This window comes from Rattus norvegicus, chromosome 9 (genome assembly GCF_021556685.1).
Source record: "Rattus norvegicus strain SHRSP/BbbUtx chromosome 9, alternate assembly SHRSP_T2T, whole genome shotgun sequence".
NCBI classification, from domain to species: Eukaryota; Metazoa; Chordata; class Mammalia; order Rodentia; family Muridae; genus Rattus; species Rattus norvegicus.
Window position 1 is genome coordinate 29825048 of NC_141542.1, and position 26678 is coordinate 29851725.

General features: G+C 46.1%; 2 long non-coding RNA genes across 3 annotated transcripts; one reads left to right on the plus strand and one right to left on the minus strand.

The window, feature by feature from the left end:
• Nucleotides 1-4730: 4730 nt before the first annotated feature.
• Nucleotides 4731-15012, minus strand: LOC148003623 (uncharacterized). Its single transcript, XR_015629405.1, has 3 exons — nucleotides 14882-15012; nucleotides 6743-7007; nucleotides 4731-5418 (listed from the first exon to the last, which is right to left on the minus strand). It is a non-coding gene; the product is annotated as an uncharacterized LOC148003623 (long non-coding RNA).
• LOC134480556 (uncharacterized) lies at nucleotides 14684-25872 on the plus strand. Of its 2 annotated transcripts, none has more exons than XR_015629403.1 (4): nucleotides 14684-14762; nucleotides 21021-21232; nucleotides 21493-21698; nucleotides 24974-25872. It is a non-coding gene; the product is annotated as an uncharacterized LOC134480556 (long non-coding RNA). The 2 variants fall into 2 exon arrangements; XR_015629404.1 differs by lacking the exon at nucleotides 24974-25872 and adding an exon at nucleotides 23096-23176.
• The last annotated feature ends 806 nt before the right edge of the window (nucleotides 25873-26678 follow it).

Consider the following 26678-nt stretch of genomic DNA (forward strand, 5'->3'; position numbering starts at 1 on the left):
TCATCCCACAGTTGAGCCACCATGTGGGTGCTGGGAATTGAACTCAGGACCTCTGGAAGAGCGGTCGGTGCTCTTAACCACTGAGCCATCTCTCCAGCCCCTTAATTTGGATTCTTTTAGTAAGATGGAACCTGTCCTTGCTCCACCACAAGATAGCAAGGAAGGAAAAATATACAAAGAGGCCAATGAGGAGGAGAAAGGACAATGTGATAATGTGCTTGTACACAGTTGGTAAGGGGTAGGCTTTATAAGGAAGGATTTTTCTATGGTAGAACGAGTTCCTTTCCTCAGGTAAAATGACTAGATTTTTCCAAAATAGAAAAGGGAAGACGAGGGCAAGAAACACGTCACCGAATGTCCAGCTACGCCACAGGAAGGTCGTGGAGGATAAAGCAATTAATTAAAAGTTATTAAAAATCCCTAAGGTTGGGCTGGGGAGTGGACCTCAGTTTAGAGTATCTGCCTGGAATGTGCAAGACTCTGGATTTTATCTCAGTATTGAAAAAAGGCTCCGAAAGTTAAAATCCAGACCACGGGGGGTGGGACCAGGAGATGACTTGGCCACTAACAGCTCTTCCTGCTCCTCAGACCTCAGTTTGGTTCCCTGATCCAATGTTGGACAACCTGAAACCACCTCCAGCTCCATCTCCAGCTTTACCTCCAGCTCCAGCTTTACCTCCAGCTCCATCTCCATCTCCAGCTCTACCTCCAGCTCCAGCTCCAGCTCCAGCTCCAGCTCCAGCTCCATCTCCATCTCCAGCTTTACCTCCAGCTCCAGCTCCAGCTCCAGCTCCAGCTCCAGCTCCACCTTCAGCTCCAGCTCCACCTTCAGCTCCAGCTCCACCTTCAGCTCCATCTCCAGCTCTAGCTCCAGCTCCAGCTCCAGCTCCAGCTCCAGCTCCAGCTCCAGCTCCAGCTCTACCTCCAGCTCCACCTTCAGCTCCAGCTCCACCTTCAGCTCCAGCTCCACCTTCAGCTCCAGCTCCAGCTCCAGCTCCATCTCTACCTTCAGTTCCAGCTCCAGCTCCAGCTCCAGCTCCAGCTCCAACTCCAGCCGCTGAGGATCTACGACTATCTTCTGGCTTCAGTGAGCATCTGCACACATGTGGTATATACTCCTGGATAAGCACACATATTCCTGGATACGCACATGTGTGTACACACACACACACACACACACACACACACACACACACACACAATTCAGTACTCTGGCCTAGAACTAGAATCTAGCCCTCTCTTTAAAATAAAAAGGCGCTCTTTAAAGAGTGATCTGCTTTTGGAAACGGACTGGTTTAAAACAAAGTGTGCTAGGGAGGCGGCTCAGTCGTACACTTGTGCAAACCTGAGGACTTGAATTCTACCCCTGGAACTGACATAAAACCCCAGATGTTGGGGTGTGCATGTGTGATCCCAGCACTCCCAAGGGAGGTAGGGCCTTGTAGAAGTGGCCAAGCTCTCAGGCCTTTTAGCCTATAGGACATAGCTAGGTAACAAAACCAGCACCAGAGACCCTGTCAGCAAAACAGAAGGTGAGATTAACTCCAGGAAGTTGTTGTAGGACCTTCATACACACACTAATGCCCACACTAATACACACATGCATATGCACACACATATACACACACGCATATGCACACACATATATGAATTTTTCTTAGAAAGCAAAATGTTTATATTTAACCTAGTCACTGGCATTTCGTGCTACATTTTAGGTTGTTTTTTTTTTAAGAATTATTTATTTTATGTATGTGAATACACTGTAGCTGTCTTCAGACACACCAGGAGAGGGCATCTGATCCCATTACAGATGGTTGTGAGCCACCATGTGGTTGCTGGGAATTGAACTCAGGACCTCTGAAAGAACAGTCAATGCTCTTAACCACTGAGCTATCTCTCCAGCCCCTACATTTTAGGTTTTTAACTATCAAAGAAGCTGACCCTTACCAAACCCAAGGTTTGTTCATCTGCCTGTGCTCACATCTTTCAAACAATCACTTTACAAACACTCCTTAAGATGAATGGGATGGACGATGACCGTTTTGCATAACAGGTCGCTGACCTTTCTGCAAAGTTGTAATCATCGCTATCCTAAGTTCTTTGTTAGCATGGTTTGGCCCATTCTTCAAAGATGTCCAGTCCAGTTCTGGAAGCGGACTCCAGCGGGTTTTATTTTTCTCGTAAGGTTTCTTTAAATGCCTGCTCTTCTCATTTGTCCTTGTTAAACCGATCATCCATCGGCATCCTACAGACGAACAATTCCTAAGAACCTGAGATACATCTGAGTTTGGCTTTTTTTTTTTTTTTTTTTTTTTGGTTAAGATTCATTTATTCTATATAAGTATGCTACAGCTGTCTTCAGACACACCAGAAGAGGGCATCAGATCCCATTACAGATGGTTGTGAGCCACCATGTGGTCACTGGGATTTGAACTCAGGACCTCCGGAAGAGCAGTCAGTGCTCTTAACCGCTGAGCCATCTCTCCAGCCCCCACATCTGGGTTTTTTAAAGACATATTTATTTTTAGCTTATGTGTATGGATGTTTCTATTTGCATATGTGTCTGTGCACTGAGGTCAGAAGAGGGAGTGGAACCCTTGGGAAATGAAATTACTGATGGGTCTTTCCAGATAGGTGCTGGGAACTAAACCCAGGTCCTCTGAAGGAGCAGAATGTTTGTATGTATGTATATGTGTATGTATGTGTGTATGTGTATGTATGTATATATGTATGTATGTATGTATGTGTATGTGTGTATATGTATGTATTTATGTATGTGTATGTGTGTATATGTATGTATGTATTTATGTATGTGTGTATATATATATATATATGTGTGTGTGTGTGTGTATTCACTTTACATCTGATCACAGCGCCCTTCCCTCCTCCCCTCCCAGTCCCACCCTCACAAGCTCATCCTCTCCTTACTCCCTCCCCTTTTCCTTAGAGAAAGAACAACCTGCCCTGGCACATCAGGCTGCATCAGGACTAAGCATATCCTCTCCTCTGAGGCCAGACAAGACAACCCAGCTAGGGGAAGAGGATCCAAAGAAGGCAACAGAGTCAGAGACAGCATCCACTCCAATCATTAGAGAACCACATGAAGACCAAGCTGCACATCTGCCTCAAACGTGTAGGGGACCTAGGTCTAGCCCAGGCTCAATCTTTGGTTGGTGGTTTAGTCTTTGTGAGCCCCTATAGACACTGTAGGTTTTCTTCTGATGCCCTCTAGCCTTCCAGCTCCCTCAATTTTATGCCCCACTCTTCCAAAAGAAGCCCTCTCTTTTGCCTAAAGTCTGCCTTTAGGTCTCTGCATCTGTTCCTGTCAGTTACTGGATGAGGCCTCTCAGAAGACAGTTATGTTAGGCTCCTGTCTGCAAGCATAGCGGAGTAGCATTACTAGTGTCACGGATTGGTCCTAGTCCGTGGGAAGGGCCCCTAGTCTGGTCAGTCATCGGTTAGCCATTCCCTCACTCACTGCTCCATCGTTATTCCTGCACATCTTGTAGGCAGGATAAATCTTGAGTCAAAGGTTTTGTGGGTGGGTTGGTATCCCCCTCTCCCCCACCTCCACTGGAAGTTCTGCCTGCGGTGGGAGGTGACCATTCAGTGTTCACATCTCCAGCTGCTAGAAGTCTTGGCTAGGACCACCCCATAGACTCCTGGTAGCTTCTGCTGTCCCAGATCTCTGGCTAGTCCCAGAGCACTCTCTCTCTCTCTCTCTCTCTCTCTCTCTCTCTCTCTCTCACACACACACACACACACACACACACACACACACACACACACACACACACCATTTGACCAGAAACCAGACAGATCCCAGTGACCACACCAAGCTGGGACTCTGGCAGGCAAGTTTCCCTCTCCTTCCTATCCTTCATTCTGATCTCTCCAGTCTCCCTCCCAGTCCTGTAAACCCTGCTTGCAAGTGGCCCTTCTCCCTTCCTCTTAATGGGGACCCAGCTTAGCTCTTCCTGTAGATCCTTGTTTGCAGCCTGCCCTTTTAGCCCAGCTCCATTCCTTTGGGTCAGCCACGGATATGTAGAAGCACTTTCTACCTGGGATGCTCAGTGGCCACAGGGGATGGGACTCAGATCCGTGCATTAGAGGAGCTTCTGCCTGGGTAGATGGGAGCTAGCACAGAGATTCACAACTGGACCATGTGCAGAGGGTGAGTGCCCTTGGACTAAGTCTTCATCACACCGGTCCTCAGGGTTCACGGAGCTGTGCAGAGAAGGAGGAAGAAAGATTGTGAGAGCCAAAGGGAAGCCTTTAATTCCAGCATTTGGAAGGCAGAGGCAGGCAAACCTTTGAGTTTGAGGCCAGCCTGGTCTCTAGAGCAAGTTCCAGGACAGTTAAAGCTACACAGAAAGACACTGTCTCAGAACAACAAGGCCAGGCAAACAGCTAAAGTAGAAGGGGACGACTGACTCCAAGAAACCAGTGTCTTCCAGACACCAGAGGACAGATGAACATATGAACTCACAGAGACCGTGGCCACACGCTCAGGGCCTGCACGGGTTTAAGTCAGACAAGGACCCAGTGCTGAGAGACAGAAGTGGGCACGGGCTCCCATTCCTAACCAAGAAGCTATCTGATATTGACATCTATTTGCAAAGGAAACAGTAGTTTTCTCCAATGGCGTCTCATTGGGTATATTAACCGCACTAAAGGGCAGGCCCTGTACCCAGCAGCAGATGCCCAACACAAAATGAACTCAACGGTGCTTTGGAAGACTTTTTTTTTTTCCGGAGCTGGGGACCGAACCCAGGGCCTTGCGCTTCCTAGGCAAGCGCTCTACCACTGAGCTAAATCCTCAACCCCCGACTAATACAAATCTGATCGTCAGGATGAATAATGATAAGACAAACTTGTGACATCCTGTTGACGTCAGCCAATTGCCTGACCACAGGAGCAGTGTCCTTGGCTTTCCTAAATGTTTCCCACTTACCCCCTCCCCTCTGTTACCCCTGCTATGGTATAAATCCAGCCTTGGGAAAAATAAGTTTTCCACCTTGATCACACTCTTGTTTTGGCGTCCTTCTTCACGTCTCTTGTCCCCAATTCTCTTCCAGGTACCCTCTGGACCCTCATTGACTGTCCTGCAGGACGGAACATATGTGCACACATGTATGTATTTCTGTGTGTCTGTTCCTTGTGTCTTTTCTTTGTTTCACTTTTTTTTTGTTTACTCTGGTTTTTTTTTTATTTAATTAAAAATATTATTTTCGTTTGCCTGCTTATATGCTTTCTAAAGAGTGAGAGAAAGGCCATGTTGCTGTCTGTGATCTGTGCTGGGGCCATTTTGATGTCTGAGGTCCATGGCGCAGCCAGAGGCTATGTGGACGTCCATGGTCCATGCTGTTGCAGGCTGTTACGGGCAGGGAGGCATCTGTTGCAGTTGACTCCAGACTCCTAGGTGAGAACAAGAGACAATGACGGATTCTGCACCAATGTCCCGGAAACCCCCACCCACACCTTTCAAAACAGAAACAGTCTACACAGAAAGCCAAGAGAGTGCTTAAAAATTGTGTTAAAGGGGCTGGGGATTTAGCTCAGCGGTAGAGCGCTTGCCTAGGAAGCGCAAGGCCCTGGGTTCGGTCCCCAGCTCCGGAAAAAAAAAAAAAAAGAACCAAAAAAAAAAAATTGTGTTAAAGTTGCTAAAATGTAGCTCTTCACAGTTGATGGCTGCTGTCCGTGTAGGTGGGATAGGTCAGGGAGAAAGCCGGGAAGGACTCGGTTATCTTCCAAGGGGCTGACCACTGAGTCTGACCCTGTTGCAATGAGTATGTGGGTAACACAGATTGGACTGGGTGTATTGTTTTCTTGTCTCCTCTTAGTTTTTTGGGGGGGAGGGGACACAAGAGTGGGAGGGTGGACCTGGGAGGAATGGGAAGCAAGCACTGTGTGAAACCCAAATAAACAATAAAAATTTATTCCATTGGAAAATGCAAGTGTCAGCATCCTTGGCTTTCTCGCAGATGCTCTGACATAAGAGGGGCGTGGTCCAGCCCCAAGTCAGGCACAGCCACTATTTTGCAGGCAAGCTAATGTCAGTGAAAGCAATTTGTAAATTCTAAAGTACTGATGAAGCTTTATTGGCTTCTGACAATCATTTTCTATTAAGGAAATTAAAAGTTCAGAGCCAATCCGGGCAGCGGTGGTTCCTGCCTTTAATCCTAGCACTTGGGTAGGTGAATCTCTGTGAATTTGAGGCCAGCCTGGTCTACAGAATGAGTTCCAGGACAGTCAGGGCTAACCAGAGAAACAAAAGCCAAAAGCAAACAAAAGTCTAGGGCTAATTGGTCTTAAGAGAAATAAATACCATTTTTTTAATTAAGGAAAAAAAAAGGGGGTTGGGGATTTGGCTCAGTGGTAGAGCGCTTGCCTAGGAAGCGCAAGGCCCTGGGTTCGGTCCCCAGCTCCAAAAAAAAAAAAAAAAAAAGAGGCAAAAAGAGGCGGTTCAGCCTTGGTCAGAGCCAGACCTATCTTTGCAAATTAGCTTTCAAAACAGTTCATGGGCTGTGGGTTCGTTTCTAGGCTCTGGGTTGGTTCCCAGCTTGGGGGCTAGGGATGGAATATTGTTTAGCTACTTAAAATGAATGTCAAAACTATGAGTGCAACCATGGGCCCTTGCGAAGACAGGTAGAAACCTGGTTTCTCATCTCAGAGGCAGGGTCTCCAGCACCCACAGCCTGATTTTCAGAGAGGGTCCCACGGGGCAAGTCTACATACTTACAGGCAGAACCTCAGGACAGATGGACTGGGTAACCTTGGCGGTTGGTGTCCATTTTGGAGATTACTGCTCGAGAGAATGGTTTTCTGAAAGCAACAGAACTGAAGACGTTAAAACTGAATTTCTGAGCGTCCAGAAGGAACCGGCACGGACCAGCATGGTACTTCCTGCTGCCCTCCCTTTTCACACTTGCCAGGGCGTGGGTTACCTCAGGATGGGAGTAGCTGGAGGGCCTGTTTCCTGAGTCATCTTCTTGTGAGCCCATGCTCTGTGAAGGAGAAAGCAAGTGGCATGTTTGTGATCAACTCTGTCAGAGGACTCTTGTGAAAGCAGCATGCAGCTACCCAGCCTGTCGCGTCAGGAAAGCCACCACAGACTAACATCAGACAACCTGGGCCTTCCCAAAGCACGCTCAGAGGCAGTTCCTGAACATACCTTAAAAGGCATTTCTGGGGTTTGGGGATTTAGCTCAGTGGTAGAGCGCTTGCCTAGCAAGCGCAAGACCATGGATTCGGTCCCGGCTCCGAAAAAAAGAAAAGAAAAAAAAAAAAGGCATTTCTGTGAATGTATGTGTACTGGTTTTCAAGAACAATGAGCGATTTCACATTTAGTAAATGAAACCAAGTTCTTTAAAAAAAAAAAAAAAAGAGTGGGAGAAAGAAAGGATATGGTCCGGTGTTGAAGAGGTTGGGAAGATCTGAGGGGAGTTGGGGGAGGGGAATCACGATCCCAATATATTATATGATTTTGTCTTCAAAAAGAAATTGAGGGGGTTGGGGATTTAGCTCAGTGGTAGAGCGCTTGCCTAGGAAGCACAAGGCCCTGGGTTCGATCCCCAGCTCCGGGGGTGGGGGGAAGAGAGATCTTTAAAGAAATTGAGAGGCCAGGAGGTGGTGGGCACTGCTTTAATCTCAGCACTCGGGAGGCAGAGGCCAGCCTGATCTACAGAGGGAGTTCCAGGACAGCCAGGGCTATGCAGGAAAACCCTGCTTCACCCAATTCCCCCCAAATGGGGGTGGAAATAATAACAACAAAACAGAAAACAAACAAAAGTCCTTGAAATAAATTTAACCATCTCCTTTAACCAAGGAGATGAAAAACTTCTGCAGCAAAAACTTTATTTTTAAAGAATTATTTAGGGGGCTGGAGAGATGGCTCAGAGGTTAAGAGCACTGACTGCTCTTCCAGAGGTCCTGAGTTCAATTCCCAGCAACCACATGGTGGCTCACAACCACCTATAATCAGGTCTGGTGCCCTCTTCTGGCCTGTAGTTGCATACATGCAGGCAGAAAGCTGTATGATGTACACATAATAAATAAATTTAAAAAAAAGAATCAATTTATAAGATTGATTGATTGATTGATTATATATGAGCACACTGTCGCTGTCTTCAGACACACCAGAAGAGGGCATTGGATCCCATTACAGATGATTGTGAGCCACCACGTGGTTGCTGGGAATTGAACTCAGGACCTCTGGAAGAGAAGTCAGTGCTCTTAACCACTGAGCCACCTCTCTAGTCCCTAGCAAAAACTTTTAATTATCCCCAAATAAAATTTAAAAAAGAATTTTGAAGAAGACGTGAGGAGGTCAAAGAACCTCTGTTGTTTGTAGGTTGATAGAAGTAATGTGAAAATGGCTGTCCTACCGAAAGCAATCTGCAAATCCAGTGCAATGCCAATCAAAATCCCCATGACAGTCTTCCAGTAAATAGGAGAGGGACTTTAAAATTCACACAGAAGCACAAAAGACCCCCTGAGAGCCAAAGCAATTGGGAGCCAAATAACAGTGCTGGAGGCATTGCCATATCTGATCTCAACATGACAGAGTCATGGCAATAAACCCAGCATGATCCGGGGCAGAGACAGACAAGTAGGTCAGTGGAACAGAGGAAGGACTCCCATTTAAGTCCACACAATAACAACCACTTAATTTTTTTTTCTTTTCTTTTTTGGAGCTGGGGACCGAACCCAGGGCCTTGCGCTTGCTAAGCAAGCGCTCTACCACTGAGCTAAATCCCCAACCCCCAGCCACTTAATTTTAATGCATTGTGATGCCAAAATAATCACTGGAGAGAAGATGGTCTCTAACAATGGAGGTAAGATGGTCTCTAACAATGGAGGGAAGATGGTCTCTAACAATGGAGGAAAGGTGGTCTCTAACCAATGGCAGTGGGAAAGCTAGATAGACACTTGAATGTCCAAGGATGAAGTCACATCCTCACCTCTCAGCCTGCACAAAAATCATTTCTAATTGGATCAAACACCTGAATGTAAAACTTGAAACCAATTGGAAACACACTCCCACACTTCCTGAACAGGATTCCAATTGCATAGGAAGGAATGCCACAATAAATGAATGGGCCCCGGCGCATAGGTTTTATCAACAAGGGGCAGACACGATGGCTCAGGAGGTTGACTTGACAGCCACCAAGGCTGACAACCTGAATTTGAAACAGGTTCCCACTATGCAGCCCTGGCTGACCTGGAGCTCACTGTGGACACCGAGCTGGCCTGGAACTTGCTGTGATTCTCCTGCCTCTGCCTCCCAAGTCCTGGGATTGCAAGCTCATGCTTCCCTGCTTGGCTCTAAAATCCATGCTTTCCCTGCTCTTGACTGTCATTTACCTGCATCGTCAGGATTCACAGTTGCTCCATGTTCTAGCCACTTGCTGCTATTGTCCCTTTCCTCCTTACCCTAGTCTTTCCATAAGAGCTGTCCTATGTCAACTCACACCCTGGGTCTGTCTGTCTGTCATTCTCTAATCACAGGGCCAAACAATGTATATCTTGTCCATGGATCCAGCTTTTGCTGGCAGGGAAAAAAAAAAAAAAAGCAAATCCCCACATTAAGCCTGAAGCCATGACATGAGCTCCTTATCTAACATTCCACACTGACCCAGACTCTCTCAGGGCAGGAACAGGCACCAGCACTACAAATCACTCCTCTGTTCCAGAGCCCCCACCATAGCATACAATAGCTAATCCTCAGCTGCTTACTGTCCCACATTGCATTTTCTGCACAAACCCCAGGAAAGGCTGTGGCCCAGGATTCCTCGTTCCTTGATAAACTGTGGGCCTGGCCAAAAGCCTGTGTGTGTGGTCAGGAGGTCACAGGCTCTAGAGAGGAACCTACTCCTCTGTCCTGCCAAGTGGACATATTGTCCACTGGCCTTCTAAGCATTTACTTTGACACACATAGTTGCTGTCGGCCTTGGTGACAGAAGCGTCTTCTGTAGCGGGCAGCGGCAAATGAAGAGAGACTCACAACTGATTCAAGTGCTGAGCCTGAGTGATCTTGAGTGCTTAGATTTAAGTATAACAGCTATGTCCTGCATGCACACACAGCTCTGCTAAAGCCTCTGGGGAGCATGTCAGAGGAGCAGGTGGGAAAGATGTTGGAACTGGAGAATGGGGAAGGAGGAGTACTGGGAGGATGGGGGAGGAGGAGGGCTGGGAGGATGGGGAGGAGCAGTGCCCGGAGGATGTGGATGAGGAGTGCTGGGAGGATGGGGGAGGAGGGGTGCTGGGAAGGGATGTCTTCACAAGACTCATCATTCCACTCAGGACTCACTGCAGCCTGGGCTACCACTCAAGGTCAAGCCAACCAGCTCAGCCAGCATTCAGTAGGTAACGCTCACTGAACTCAATGGTTTACACAAAGAGCTGCAACGAAAACAGACAAAAGACTGAGAAGGGGAGGCATCCAGGGAAGGCAGGGATAGTTATGAGTGTCGCTTTAATTTTCTCAAATCCTACTTTTAATGATGGTTCTTAAACACTTTCATCTCCCTCCCCCTGTTAGCCCACCACCCACCAGCTAACATCTCAGCTGACACCACTCTGTCCATCAGCCGGGGTCTGCAGAAGCAGCAAGAAACTGAAGCACGCCACCAGAAGTTTTCTGGTGCATTCTCCCTATGGAATCCTGACAAATGCAGCTCGACTACTCAATGAAAGGCAGACCAATACATACGTGTGGTTAACAAAGAATCTTCCATCGCGTGTCCTTTCACGTGCTTGCTTTAGCAGAGCATCCTCTCTCCTGTGTCCGCTTTAGGGAAACACTCCTTCCCATGTTTGCCCCAGCAAAACCCCATCCAACTGACTTTCCAAAGAAGCCTTAAGTTTTCGCTTCCAAGGAATCAGTAGTACATAACATCAAGATAATTGAATACTTGTATAAAACCGCCAAAGAATAAATTAAAGGTTATTTTTTTTTTGGTTCTTTTTTTTTTCTTTTCTTTTTTTTTCTCAGAGCTGGGGACCGAACCCAGGGCCTTGCGCTTCCTAGGTAAGCGCTCTACCACTGAGCTAAATCCCCAGCCTTAAAGGTATTTTTTAAAAAATAAAATGAGGGCTGGAGAGATGACTCAGAGGTTAAGAGCACTGACTGCTCTTCCAGAGGTCCTGAGTTCAAATCCCAGAAACCACATGGTGGCTCACAACCATCTGTAATGGGATCCAATGCCCTCTGCTGATATGTCTGAAGAGAGCTAAAGTGTACTCATATATAATAAATAAATCTTTTAAAAAATGAATAAGTAGGAGGCAGCCTAGTTTATATATGGAGTCCCAGTCCCACAGGCTACTTAGTGAGCCCCTTCATAGCCCCTTCGTAACCCAGTCACATACACTCCCAGGAGACAAACAAGAGAGGCAAGAAGATGAGAAAGCTGTCTACTGACCAGAGAGTAGTCAAGGAGTGGCTTTGTGACAAACAGCCTGTTTGAACCAAAAGAAGTGGAGCGGCTCTTAGTTATGAGGGTAAGGTAGCAAACAAGCAAACAAAAATATCCAGGCACCCTTGTGTGCCCAGCCGGATGGGAGGGTGGGTCGATGAGCAGGATCTTGGTCGGTCTGAGTGCAGGAGGAAAGGCCTTCTCTGGAGACATCGAACAAGGGCTATGTGAACCTTGGGGAGTGCGTAGAGGGTTTCGGGGGTGAGTGTATATCATCGGCTGGGGCTGAGGTGTTGGGAATGCTTCACTGCATGAACATTAACCTGTAATCTGGCCACCGGGCTACATGACTACCTCAAGAGTGGTGGAGGTGGGGGTCACAGGGCTGACACAAGCGGAGACTTGCAAGCCCAGAGCTGGGAGGAAGCAGTCTGACTCCTGCCTGTCTCAGGCTGTTTTGGGTTTGGCTGCATCCTGATGATATTCATGCTTTGGACTGGCTCCCCCAGGGGCACAGCTTTCTCACCCCACACCATGTGGGTGCTGGGAACTGAACCTGGGTCCTCTGTAAGAGTAGCCAGTGCTCTTAACTGCTGAGACATCTCTCCAGGCCTTGATTTTTTTTTTCAAGGCAGGCTTATAGATTTTAAACCTTCCTTAAGCTGGTATGGATAACTAAATGTTCTGTTTAACTGATATAGTGATGGACAGGGTGTTGAGAATATCATATGCTTTATAAATTGTAGAATGGTAATAATTGTACTCTCTATATATAAGTGAAAAGGCTTTTTAACTGGACAAAAAGGGGGAAATGTTGTGGTTTGCCCTGAAGTTATCTGTATTTTGATGCTAATTTCACTGCCCCTAAGACAGCTGCCTAGTCACTTACTTAGAACTCAGGTGTCTTCACCAGAACCACTTCCCCATTGAATTTGTAAAGTACAGGTGAGGGGCAGATACAGGATAGAAGGAGGCCTGTCATTGGAGGAGAAGGAAGGATGGGCGGGAGAGAAGTTTGAAGGAAGAGGAGGAGACAAGAAGAGAGAGACAGGAGGAGGAGAGGGTGAGAAGCCATGGCAGGTGATGTTAAGATTCTGCTCTATGTATTTACAGGTTGTTATTAATATTCTCAAGGGATGGATGGTACCGGGCTTTGTATGTTTAAGTGGGCAATTATATTTTATCAATTGGGTCAAAGATTATTGTGTTGTGTGTTCTTTTATGTGAGGGTTTGAGTGTAGGAAAGTGTGCGGCTGGGATGAGTTTCCGCCAAGATATCTAGCAGTTATCTTGGGGCACCGAGGTGCGGACCTAGCGGGGTAAAAGACAACCCTAACGTTTTTATTTTTATATTTTTACAACAACACAGGCTCTTGAGTATTACTAGCTGATGGAAAACGTGGTCTATCTGAGGGTGACCTTGGACTTCTGATTATTCTGCTCCACTTCCTGAGTGCTAGGATTTAACTGGCTTACAGTGCCATACCTGGTTTGTGTGGTGCCGGGGATCAACCTCAGGGCTTTCTGGGAGCCGGGCCAGTGCTGTAACCACTGAGCTACATCTTCAGCCAAATCTGATCCTTTGAACTCCTTTTGTTTGTCTCTGTTCTGTTTTGTTTTCCTTTTCGATGCTGGAACCTAATTCCGTCTTGAATGTACTAGGATAACGGCCCTAACAGCACAGCCGTGCCACCAGCCCTGAACTACTTTTATAATGGGGAGCGATATTTTTCTTTGTGTGGCTTCAGTGAAAGGGGGCCCGGCTGTGAAATTTTATTAGTCCGTATTAAAATAGAAAGTTCAGGCCTTTAGATTTGATTTTTTGAAAAGATGGAGAATATTTGTTTGACATGAAATTCCTAGTAGGAACTTTCCAGATCAAACCTCCACATCATCACCTCACCTCCTAATTGTTGATTACTTTTTCTCGGCCCAGAAATAGTTTCTCTCAAAAAAAAAAAAAAGTTGCTTGCATGGGCTGCTAATTAATTCATTCCATCACTCTATGGACAAATCTTTGTGAATTCCAGACCAGCCTGGAACTCAGCTAACCACCATTAAGAAATGAGACCCTATCTTGAAAATACAAAGCAAAACAAAAATTACCTTTATGGGGCAAGAGAGATGGCTCAGCAGTTACTGGCTGCTCTTCCAGAGGACTGTGAGTGGATTCCCAGTATGCTGGGACACAATGACAGCCTGCAAACTTCTTTAGCTCTAGAGCTAAGGTGTTCGATGTCCTCTTCTGGCCTCTGCAGGCACCAGACATGCAAGGAGTATGTCATGCAGGCAAAATACATGGACTCTTGGAAAAGCCAAAGACACATGTAACAATAGCAGGGCACCAGCTGCCTGGAATCTGGGCAAGGAGAGGGAGTGACCACAAGGGATGTGAAGAGGATTTGGGGTGGTGGAAATCATCTCCTGTTGATGGCAGTGGGGGTTACATGAATACACACATTTGTCAGACCCATGGAATACAGGTAATTGGCAAATGTTGGTATATAGATTACACCTCAATAAATTTATATTTCTTTTTTTTTTTTTTGGTTCTTTTTTTTTTTTTTTTCGGAGCTGGGGACCGAACCCAGGGCCTTGCGCTTCCTAGGCAAGCGCTCTACCACTGAGCTAAATCCCCAACCCCCTCAATAAATTTATTTAAAAACAGAAGAGAGATTAAAAAAAAGAGTTGTAGCAAACTCAGTTTCTTTTCTGTTTATTTTAATGATGTCCTGATCTCAGAATGGAAGGCAGGAAACGGGTTACACTGGGGAAGGGGTTATGCATATGTTTCTAGAGGAGAAGGGAAACTATGGATTCCATCCAAACTGAAAAATCAGATTTGACTGGGGAAGAGACCCTGAAGATCCTGGCTACAGACAGGCAGGAGAAAATCAGAGGAGCCAAACAAGCAGGTGATGTATTGCTGGTCCCTCTATCTGGGAACAATTCTAAAACTGACTGGGACATAAAAATCTCTCCAGCTGAAACTTCGGCTACGTGTAGCCAATAAACCTTGTTGGCCACAGAATTCTCACGATTTATTATTATGTGCCGTCTTTTCAGATGGCACAAATGGAGACTTATATTACAGTTGAGTTATATTAATCACACTAGCTCAAAAAGAAAGACAGAAGTCTTCCACCTGCTCAGACATGTAGGATGATGTCACGCAGCAAGGCGGGTCCAGGATAAGGCATAGCCTATCATTGGACGAGAAGGAAGGGTAGGCGGGGAAAAGGCTAGGAAGGAGGGCAGAGGAGGAGTGAGAGATCAAGATGGAGTCTGCGAAGGAGGATGGTTCAGATTTGGGTGAACTAGATGGATTTTTATCTTGTCTAGGTGGGCTGCTTATATCTTTATAAATTGGCAGTGAATTTATTGTGTAGATGTATTGTGGATTGAGAAATTAACGTGTAAATCTAATTGCTAAATTACAACTTTCTGGAACTTTGACTTACCGGGTTAAAGAGGACGGTGTGTGAAAGAAATGGCTGAGAGGCAGTTGGAGCGTGTGGATCTGGTTCTGTTGCCACGCAGAGTGAGAACCGGCAGAACAAGATGTGTGTGTGTGTCTGCCTGGCTCTACAATAACTCCCTCCTTCTGCTTCTCTCCCTCCCTCCCTCCTTCCCTCCCTCCCTCCCTCCTTCCCTCCTTCCCTCGTTCCTCTCTTCCTCCCTCCCTCCCTCCCTTTCCCCCTTACTTCCTCTGCCTGTGTCAAGGCTTTGGGTTTCCAGGAGGCAGGGCCTTAAATGTACTTTGTAATTAAGGATGACCTTGAACATTTGATAGTCTCCCCACCTGGGTGCCACCACATCAGTGCTGGGGATAAAGCCTAAGATGCCATGCATTCTACACAAGTCCTGTTACCAACTTAGTTATATGCCCGCTGCTATGATGCTTGAACAAGGACATTTGATGAGCTTTCAGATTGAAGACACCAATGTTCAGGGAAGATGATGTCCCAAGAAAAAGTGTGAAAACTACAAGACAGATACACACACACCACACACACACACACACACACACACACACACACACACACACACACACAGGCACGCACGTAGGCACAAACACAAATACACCCCTTATATTTGCTTTATGCAACTCCATTTGAGTATTTCTGAAATGCATCCTTTGTTACACAGTAACAATAGTAAATAAAACATTTTATTGAGTTATTTGTATCTTCTAGTAACTTTTAGACCCTAAGGACTGGCATGGGGGAATCATGGGACTTCCCCAACATTGTAACCAAGTCAAATGTATCTAACACTTGTATCAGCCTTCTGAAGTAGGAACAGTCAGTCATGAGAAGGGTCCCCTCACCCATAGGTTTCCCGTGCTGGAGTGATACGTGAATTGACTTGCTGGGTACTCTGTACATTGATGTCATTATGTAGGTGAAGGCAGGTACAGGATAGAACAAGGCCTGTCATTGGATGAGAAGGAAAGATGGGTGGGAGAAAAGTTTTAGAGAGGCTGAGGAGGCCAGAACGAGGAGGAAGGAGGGGAGAGAACATGGCAGCGGATGCTAAGATTCTCTCTGCACATATTACAGGTTGTTATGACTACTCTTAAGGGATGGAAGGGTACAGGATTTTGTGTTGTCTAGATGGGCAAATTATATATTATCAATTGGATCAGAGGATATTGTGTGATATGTTCTTTCATGTGGCATCTTAATTGAGTTCAAGAGAGTGTGTGGCGGCCAGATGCACCAGGCCTGCCACGGATATGTGTGCCTGGCATGGTGGTAACCAGCCAAGAGAGCTGTGAGTGAGGGTGGGGCGGCCTGACAGGGTGCTGTGTTGGAAGGGCTCTTGGACTACGGGTCAGAAAGTAGATGCGGGCAACGTGGAACCGCTGAGATAAATTAGCACTGGTTCCAATGCTGGAGCATGAGAGGGTGACCGACCACCAGGGTACCCTGGAACCGGTTCTGCCGCTTTTTTTTTTTTTTTTTAATTCTTTTTTTCGGAGCTGGGGACCGAACCCAGGGCCTTGCGCTTGCTAGGCAAGTGCTCTACCACTGAGCTAAATCCCCAACCCCTCTGCCGCTTTTTTATTTTTACCACAACAGTACCCAGTTACTGTAGATGACTCGGAGAGCTGGAGAACTGACATTGGAAAAGAGCAGCACGTGGTGTCAGAGAGGAGAGAATACCTTATAAAATTAACAGTAACTCTTCTAGGCTCCTAACGCAGCTGCTAAATCGCGTTATTAAGTCTAAATCTCTAGGCTTAAAAGGATTACAGCAGAATTGTTGAGGTTTTGTGGAGGAGAGAAAGGAAGAGAAACCGCCATCAGATAGAAGACCAACATGCAGGAGAAGGGAGAGCCACCGTGGGTTAGCGGTGCCATAAAATGTGGCCTTGTGGGCTGTTCAGTGGGAGCTAGGAATTGGCCCAGATGAAACATAAGAAGTAATAATGGGGTTACTGATAGAAAGTAGATTCTAACAGCATGGAGGGTAGGCAGCTGCCCAGGTATTGTGCTACTTCAGACATATTAAAATACAAAGGGGGAGGGATGCTGGAGAGATGGCTCAGCGGTTAAGAGCGTTGTCTGCTCTTCCAGAGGTCCTGAGTTCAAATCCCAGCAACCACATGGTGGCTCACAACCATCTGTAATGGGATCTGATGCCCTCTTCTGGTGTGTCTGAAGACAGCGACAGTGTACTTACATATAAATAAATAAATCTTTAAAAAAAAATACAAAGCGGAGTGTGTGTGTGTGTGTGTGTGTGTGTGTGTGTGCGCGCGCGCACGCACGTGCATGTGCATGCCTGCCTCTCATCTGGAAACATAAATGGTCAAAAGCAGGAAGAAACCCCACACTGGGATTTTTAAAATATTCTTACTACACAGAATAATAAATGAAAAAAATTAAGTAAAATGCACATTTTTTTGGTTAAAAATAAATGTATCCCCCCGTGTTGATAAGCCTGGAGAAAGGACATTAAGGAGGTTCCAGGGTATTTTAATTATCATTTTGCTGCTGTGAACAGACACCATAACCAAGGTAAGTCTTATAAAGAACAACATTTGATTGGAGCTGGCTTACAGGTTCAGAGGCTCAGTACAGTATCATCAAAGTGGGAGCAGGGCAGCTTCCAGGCTGGCATGAGGCTAGAGCAGCTGAGAGTTCTACATTTTCACTCAAAGACAGACAGGAGAAGACTGACTTCCAGATAGCTAGGATGAGGGTCTTAAAGCCCACGCCCACTGTGACACATTCTCCAACAAGGCCACACCTACTCCAAGAAGGCCACACCCCCTAATAGTGCTGCTCCTGGGCCAAGCACATACAAACCACCACACAGGGTTCAGGTGTGTTGCTGAAGCCCGGGTTCTGCTGCTTCCGTATTAACGTCTTCCTCAGACAGCAAGAGGGCTGCCATGAACCAGGTCCAAAGCCCCAGGTTCAAATTCAGCAAAGAGTTGCTGCTTCTCTCCCACAGAGATAGCACTCTCTCTCCCATCTAAAATTAATGATTTACTTTATGTGTATCTGTGGGGAGCCATGAGGCTAGTCCGGCCTAGCTGTTGTGGCATATTCTCCAGAGAAGACTGCTTACATGGGTTTAAGCCAAGAGGAAGTCTTTACTAGCTGGCCAACAACTACACTGAATGTTTGGGAATCCCTGTAGGGCCATGGGCCTTTCTCGGGATGAGATTTTTAAGCACAAAAAACATATTCTGGATTGATATACCCCAGTTAACAAGAAGAGCCAGAAGCAGAACTATAGAAGCTGAAAAGCAAGGTTAGTACATTTAGAGACTTTGCCAGAACTGTGGTTGTTGATGGATTAGGCCTTTGCTTTATTTTCGGCAGGCAGTGCTGTCTATGTGCTGAGTTTTACGGCCTGAATGGAAATTCCATCATGGCGTCAGTTGTGTTAAGGTCTCAGGGCCCTGTTACATAGCTGCCTGAGAGGTATACCTTACAGGGTTTTCAGGTTAAGATCTATGGCCTTTAGGCCCTATGTCCCTTTCAGTTCCTAAGAAACTAAGGCACTCCCTCAGGCAGTGAGGCATTCAGACTGCTTTGTGCTTCTCTGCATGTTCCCTTAAAAATCAAGGAAACAAGGAAGCTTTGACAGGACAATTGGTCTTAGACATTAGTCTGTGTACTCTGTAGAGCTCGTAAATGCCATTACATCCTGGTCACTGCAACTGTATTGATCCTGGCAATTGCCACTATGTTCTTTTTCTGATAAGGATAAAAAAATCTGATTGCTCTCAATAGAAATGGTCATAGCCTCAATCTTGCTCCAAATGAGCCTGGTTTAATTCCCTGACCAGCTGTATCAGCTAACCTTGGCCAAATAAGTAGGTGTGGATGGATGCCGGAGTGTATGCAGTGTGCCTGAAGGTAGGTATGTGCACTATGTGCCTGCAGGAGCCCAAGAGGTTCAGAAGAGGGTGATGGGTCCCCTTGAAATTGGAGTTATAGGGTAATGAACAGTCATGTGGGTGCTGGGGACTGGATCCTGTGCAAGAGCAGTAAGTGGGCCTCTCAGCCATCTCTGCGGTCCTCACTGCTTCTCCTATGATCCATCTTCACCGAGCCACTTCCTATGGCCAAGGGAAAGGAATGTCCCGGCCCAGCCCTCCCTACATCCAGTTTGGAATTGTACCAGAGTGTTGGGAATTGGTTCCAATGCTTTGCCTTATTTCGGCTCCCAAAGCTGCACTTCCAGACCTGAGGGTTCCTGCCCACCGCTGGCTTCAATTCATAATATAGAATTGCTGTACGGCCAGTGGTTGGGCAAAAAAGACAGAGGAGGGACTTTTTTAGGTTTCACGGGCAAGGGACCAGGAGAGGGGAAAAGAAGAGGAAAATTTGCCCTGATTCGGTGGGAGAGGGATGAGGTTTCAAGAGCTGCAGGAGAGAAAGCATCCGACAGTGTAGGGGGAAAAGGAATGCAGGCCCTGCTATCAGGGCCAAAAAGATAAAACACAGATGTAGGTTGCATCAGGAAAACAAGAGGAACACGTGTGCCAGCCACGGCAAGGTTTAGAAATGTCCAGCCATCGAGCTATCAAGACATATCAGAATTAGCGCTCTCTCTCTCTCTCTCTCTCTCTCTCTCTCTCTGTGTGTGTGTGTGCGTATGTGTGTATGTGTGTGAATATGTGTATGTGTGTGTATGCGTGTATATATGTGTGTGTATGTGTGTGAATATGTGTATGTGTGTGTATGCGTGTATATATGTGTGTGTATGTGTGTGAATATGTGTATGTGTGTGTATGCGTGTATATATGTGTGTGTATGTGTGTATGTGTGTGCGTATGTGTGTGTGAATATGTGTATGTGTGTGTATGTGTGTGCGTATGTGTGTGTGAATATGTGTATGTGTGTGTATGTGTGTATATATGTGTGTGTGAGTGTGTGTATGTGTGTATGTGTGCTGGAAGTCTATATGGACACGGTATACCTCTCCTATATGTATTATTGCTTCCCTTTGAATAAAGTCACCTTTCTTTTTTTTTTAAAAGATTTATTCATTTATTATATATAAGTACACTGTAGCTGTCTTCAGACACACCAGAAGAGGGCATCCGATCTCTTTACAGATGGTTGTGAGCCACCATGTGGTTGCTGGGAATTGAACTCAGGACCTCTGGAAGAGTAGTTGGGTGCTCTTTTTTTTTTTTTTTTTTTTTTTTTTGCTTCTTTTTTTCGGAGCTGGGGACCGAACCCAGGGCCTTGCGCTTCCTAGGCAAGCGCTCTACCACTGAGCTAAATCCCCAACCCCGTAGTCGGGTGCTCTTAACCACTGAGCCTTCTCTCCAGCCCTAAAGTCACCTTTCTACTGCTGTATTTGTGTGAGCTCTTATTTCATTCCTGTGTATTCTTCGGGAATCTTAGTGTTGTGGCTCATTGAGGCTTTTCTCTTTTAAGATTTATTTTATGTATGAGAGCTCTCTCTGCATGGACACGTGCACACCAAAAGAGGGCATCAGATTCCACTACAGATGACTGCAAACCACCATGTGGTTGCTAGGAAGGAACTCAGGACCTCTGGAAGAGCAGCTGGTGCTCTTAACCACTGAGCCATCTGCCCAGCCCCCCTTCTAGTTTCTTAATGTATTTATTTTCTTGTTTGTGTATGTTGGGAGCGATGCCCTTGAAGCCCTCCATTGTTGATGTTAAAATTAAGTATGATTAGGTTCATGGAAAATCCCCAGCCAGCTGCAGAAGACTAATACAAATCTGGTGGTCAAGAAAAATAATAAGGGGGTTGGGGATTTAGCTCAGTGGTAAAGCGCTTGCCTAGCAATCGCAAGGCCCTGGGTTCGGTCCCCAGCTCCGAAAAAAAAAAGAAAGAAAAATAATATGATAAAGTTGTCCTGCTGACTAATAATATGACAAATCTGTGACCTTTCTGACAACCTGTCAACATCAGCCTACTCCCTGACCTCACGAATATTGTGTCCTTGACTTGTGTAAATGTTTCTTACTTCCCCCCTCCCTCTGTTACCCATGTTATGGTATAAATTCAGCCTTGGGGAAAAATAAAGTTGTCGCCTTGATCAGACTCTTGTCTTGGCGTCCTTCTTCGTGTCTCTTGTCCCCTATTCTCTTCCAGGTATACCTCCTGGGCCCTTCGCTTACAAATGGCGCCCAACGTGGGGCTGTTTGGAGGTCTCCTGGAGGAGAACGTCGTCCCCCGTGAATAGGCAGAACTGTCTTCCTTGTTTGTCAGAGCCTTTGCTCCCCCGCTTCTGGCAACCATGGACTGCCCGACCTTTGTTCAGAGGCTTGGTGTGTGTTTCTCCCCGGACGACGCAGATCTCAGTGGTGAGTGATGGGACAAGCATTCTATAGTCAGCTTTTGTGACAGGACTCAGGGAGTCGCTCAGGACGGGAAGAATAGGGTTAAAAAATTTTTTTAAAAATTCTTAGATTTTGTAGGAAATATTTGTCCATAGTTCCCCCAGGAGGGAACAATTGATACAAAGGATAGTGCAGAGTTAGTGATTGTTTAATGGATCGGCTAATCTTGTTGCTGAAGTCTGCCCTCTGTAATGAACAAAAGTTGTGTACTTTTTGGGTTCCAGGTTGCCTCTCCCTGCTTGGATGAGCAACCCCACGTACGTGGATTAAAAACCTTACACCCTCATGCTATTGCATCGGTCACTTTGTCAATCTGTGCTCTGTGGGTGGCGCTCCTGAGGTTAGGCCACTATGGGGTCTTACAACATTTTGGTGCACCTGCCGGGAACTGCACTCCCCCCCCAGACTACAACTGGTGAGGAGATCGGAGGTAAGCTCGAGCAAATCTGTGTTTTGTGTTCTGTGTTACTTTCTGTTTTGTCTCTGTGTCATGTCTCGTCTTTGTTTCATGTTGTCTTGTGTTGTCCATGTCTGCTGTCTGAAGGGCTCGAGTCCCCTGCCCCCTGGAGAGGGGTTAGAGTCCCCTCGGTGGTCGCTATTGGTCCTGTAAGGGGCTTACAGCTGTGAGAGGCGGATGTGCTAGTTGTCACAGGCCACAGGCTCTAGAAGATGCTCTAGGAGGAGAAAGGAATCTTGAGGACACTCTGGAATCCCATTGGGAGGTGGGATCAGATGGTCCACCTCATCCCAGAAGTAGCTAAGGTTAAGCTGCAGTTTTGGGCCAGGTACTGAAAGGTATCAAGCATCTGTTAGGACGCCTTCTCTTGGTCTTGTTTGTCTAGTTAGTTCTGTGGTATTGTCAAGTGTCTTTTTGGCTTTTGTTTCATTTTTGGACTTGGACTGATGACTGTGTTTGAACTCATGGAACTGTTTGCTTTGTTTGTCAAGGAGTTTTACTTGGTCCTCTTGGTGCTTAACTTGGAAATAATTTGCTTGAGAGAAATTGTTTTCTCCCCATGGAGTTTTGTCTTTCTCTCTTGAGCCTCCACCCCAAGGAGAGATGCCCCTCCTTTTGATCCCCTTGCCCTGGAAAAAGAAAAATTCCAGTTACTGCCTTCAGTGGCCAGACCTTCAACACTTGCTTACAGAAGGAGAGCGTTCATTAAGAGAAGTTCTTTGAGGGAGCCTGCCTTATCTGCTGGCCCTATTCCAAGAGAGGAGTCGGTCTCCAGCATTAAGTCACCTTCCCCATCAGTCATCACTGACATAGAGAATGCCTCTGATCCTATCCCTGCAACAGTCAGTTCCTGCCCCTGTGGTCAAAATGCCCCAGGTTGGGGGGCAGGAGAGCCCCTAAAGTAATTTCAGAAAGAGTCAGCAGCAGACTTCGAGGAACTTTGTTTTGCCAGACAGAACAGGCTTTACTCTAGGATGATAAGAAGAGAAAGTCTTGGCATGGGCTCTTCAGCTTACTCCAACTAGAGGCTGTGGGCAAGGTCAGGATCAATGTTTTCTTCTCCATGGACCTCTAACATAGTGAGATGGGTTGGTGAAGGACTGCTACTGAAGTCCTGGAATTCAGGGTCTGTAGTTCTATTAAAGGTCAGTATTCCAGTGTTAGCAATCTCTTTATTGTATATAAGAGGCAGGAAGCCCCACTCAACTGTGACCCCTGCCTCAGGAATGGCAGCGGAAAGAGTCCTTATGACCAGTTATCTCTAACTATAGCTTGCTCTCTGATACCTGAGGCTTTAATCGGATCACACCCCCCTGGGCGAGCCTCCTTCGATACTCAGATGCTATTTTCTCCTGGTCTTTTGGCTCTAGGTTGCCAGGCATGTCTGACAGCCTGGAAGAAACTTCCCCCCAAAATCAGGTGAACCATACTATTCTTTTATCAGCCACTTGGCATCTAGTACCCAGGTCCCAACCATCTCTCCACCCTTTTGTTATTAGTTCTTACTGGAAGCCTAGTGTCCTTCAGAGGCTGGGTCTCTTGAGAGGCAGAGCCACCCAGCTGACACTGAAGGGAGGTGCTCCTTAAGGAGAATCTAAGTCCAGAGAGACTGCCCGTAACAGATTCCAGCTGCCCCTCTGCTCGCCTTTTTGTTTCACAGGCACAAAGCTTGCGCTCGTTTTTGCACTGACCTTTTTGTCCCAAGAAAGCTTTCTCGTTTAGCTGTGTGACTGAATGCTACTTGTCACCTGATCTGGTTGTTCCAGCAGCTCTCACTGGGCCACTCACTAGCTTTCTTGCCTGGTCCCTTTCCCCTGTTCTTAAGAATTTTATCACCTAATACACTGTGTTGTTTGACTTATAATACCTCCCGTCCTGCTAATATGCATGTCCCAGATTCCCGTTGTGAAGGTTCTAATTCTAAAACAAGGGGATGGTGCATCCCCCTAAATATTAAATTTACCTCTGCGGTTTGAAACCTGGATTGGACACGTGGATATACTTTACTTGGGGTCTCTAGAATGTTTCAATCAGGTGCCAATACAGGGATTATATTTACCATAAAACTGTTAAAAGAGGGGCTGGAGAGATGGCTGGGGTTGGAGAGATGGCTCAGTGGTTAAGAGCACCAACTGCTCTTCCAGAGGTCCTGAGTTCAATTCCCAGCAACCACATGGTGGCTCACAACCATCTGTAATGGGGTCTGATGCCCTCATCTGGTGTGTCTGAAGATGGATATAGTGTACTCATACGCATAAAATAAATAAATAAATCTTTTTAAAAAATTGTTAAAAGAACCTGGACATTCTTACTCCTCTGCTTCTGGGCACTGATCCAAAGAAGGAGCCCAGGGAGGCACTGAACTTGGTGCGGGGCACACACAACTTCATCTACAGCCTGCACTCCACCGAGAGGAGCTGCTTGCTCAAAGAACTGCACCGCTTCGAGTCCATTGCCATTGCACAAGAAAAACTGGAAGCTCTGCCACCCACTCCAGGACGCTGAGATATGTGTTCTTCTACAATGCGATACCTTTCGCAGGGTTTGGCTTTTTGTATCCAATTATGATTGTTTTTTTTTTTTTCCCCAGAGCTGGGGACCGAACCCAGGGCCTTGTGTTTGCTAGGCAAGCACTCTACCACTGAGCTAAATCCCCAACCCACAATTATGATTGTTACAGGAACCCAAATTGAATTGTCTATTTGATTTATTTTGAGAATGTCAACAACGGCAGTCAACATGTGATCTTTTCCTTCTATGTATCAACATATTATTTAACTTTCAGTCATTGATACTGTACTGTACTGAGTTGGGGTTTGCTTATTTCTTACATAACATGCACGGGATATCTATGCATGTCTTTATTTTTTTTTCTCCTGATGGTTATAACTCAATGCTGAGGTTTCTCCAAAGTATTTAAGATGTTTAATATCAGTTAAAATTGTAATTCCCTGAGGGGCTGGGGATTTAGCTCAGTGGTAGAGCGCTTACCTAGGAAGCGCAAGGCCCTGGGTTCGGTCCCCAGCTCCGAAAAAAAGAAAAAGAAAAAAAAATTGGTCTCTGTTGGACCCCCTAGTAGGCCTTCTTTTGGTTATATCTTTTGGCCCTTGGACATTTAATCACTTAACCAGCCTTGTTAAATAACAGGTAGATAATATAGCAGCAAAACCTATTCAGGTATATTATCATAGGCTAGCTATGGAGGATGCTTTGATGATGGCCAAGCTCACCTACACATCTCCTCCCAGCCCAGGCAAGGACATTTTTGTCCTTCATCCGAATGAGGCCAACATTCTTTTCTGCCTGCTGTCCTGATGCCTTTGCTGAAAAATCAAGGAATTGTCACCCCTGCGTGCTGAGCTGGACAGTCAATGACGAGTAAGAGAGTGATATATTCATGAATAAAGGGCCTAAGACAGGAGGGCCGCCATTAGCTGCCGCCTTATCCCATGACGGACCCTGGCCATAAGATCCTCTTTTTTTATTTTTTTTCTTTTTCTTCTTTTTCTTCTTCTTTTTCTTCTTCTTCTTCCTCTTCCTCTTCTTCTTCCTTCTCCTTCTCCTTCTCCTTCTCCTTCTTCTTCTCCTTCTTCTTCTTCTTCTTTTTCCTTTTTCTTTTTTTCGGAGCTGGGGACCGAACCCAGGGCCTTGTGTTTGTTAGGCAAGTGCTCTACCACTGAGCTAAATCCCCAACCCCCACAAGATTCTCTTGACCATGTGACAAATATCACTCCAACCTAAGACAGACACAGTTCCCGAGGGGCTCATTCCAAGACAGCATGGCCATTTGGCCACCTTTTCATTTGACTATAAGGAAGGGGGAGATGTTGGGAGCGATGCCCTTGAAGCCCTCCATTGTTGATGTTAAAATTAAGTATGACTAGGTTCATGGAAAATCCCTAGCCAGCTGCAGAAGACTAATACAAATCTGGTGGTCAAGAAAAATAATAATATGATAAAGTTGTCCCGCTGACTTAATAATATGACAAACCTGTGACCTTTCTGACAACCTGTCAACATCAGCCTACTCCCTGAATATTGTGTCCTTGGCGTGGGTAAATGTTTCTTACTACTCTCCTCTCTCTGTTACCCATGTTATGGTATAAATTCAGCCTTGAGGAAAAATAAAATTGTCACCTTGATCAGACCCTTGTCTTGGTGTCCTTCTTCGTGTCTCTTGTCCCCCATTCTCTTCCAGGTATACCCCCCTGACCCTTCGCTTACATGTGTACATGTGTGTAAGTGTGTGTCTGGGCACGGGCACATGTGACTCTGCATGTGTAGAGGTTAGAGGACAACCTGTCAGAGCTGCTTCTCTCTTTCATCCAAGGCAGCCCTGGGGAGAAAGCTCAGGTCATCAGGCTTGAAGGTAGGTGGCTTTATCCACTAAACCATCTGACTAAATTTTCTAAGTTTCTGTAGCATTATCAGAAGAAGATGAGGAGAGGAAGAAAAGGAAAGGAGGAGGAAGAGGAGGAGGACGAAGAGAATACAGACTTGGGCTAGAGAGATGGCTGAGTGGTTGAGAACAGTTTGCTCTTGAGGAGAACCTTGGTTTAGTTCCCAGCACGCACATGGAAGCCTACCTCTGTCTATAAATACAGTCCCAGAGGATCCGATTCCCTCTTCTGACCTCTGCAGGGAATGCTTCAATGTGTTGCACAGGCATACGTGCAAGCAACACACATGTGCATAAAATAAAAACAAATACATTTTTGGTTGGTTGGTTTTTCAAGGCAGGGTTTCTTCGTGTGGCTCTGGCTGTCCTAGAACTCACTCTGTAGACCAAGCTGGCCTCGAATTTAGAGATCCTCCTGCCTCTCTGCCTTCCATGTGCTGGGATCAAAGGCATGTGCCACCACTGCCCAGCTAAAAACAAATAAGTTTTTAAAAAGGAAAAGAAATGTCGAGCTTCTTATTGAGACCCAAAGGGGACGATCACGATTACCAGCT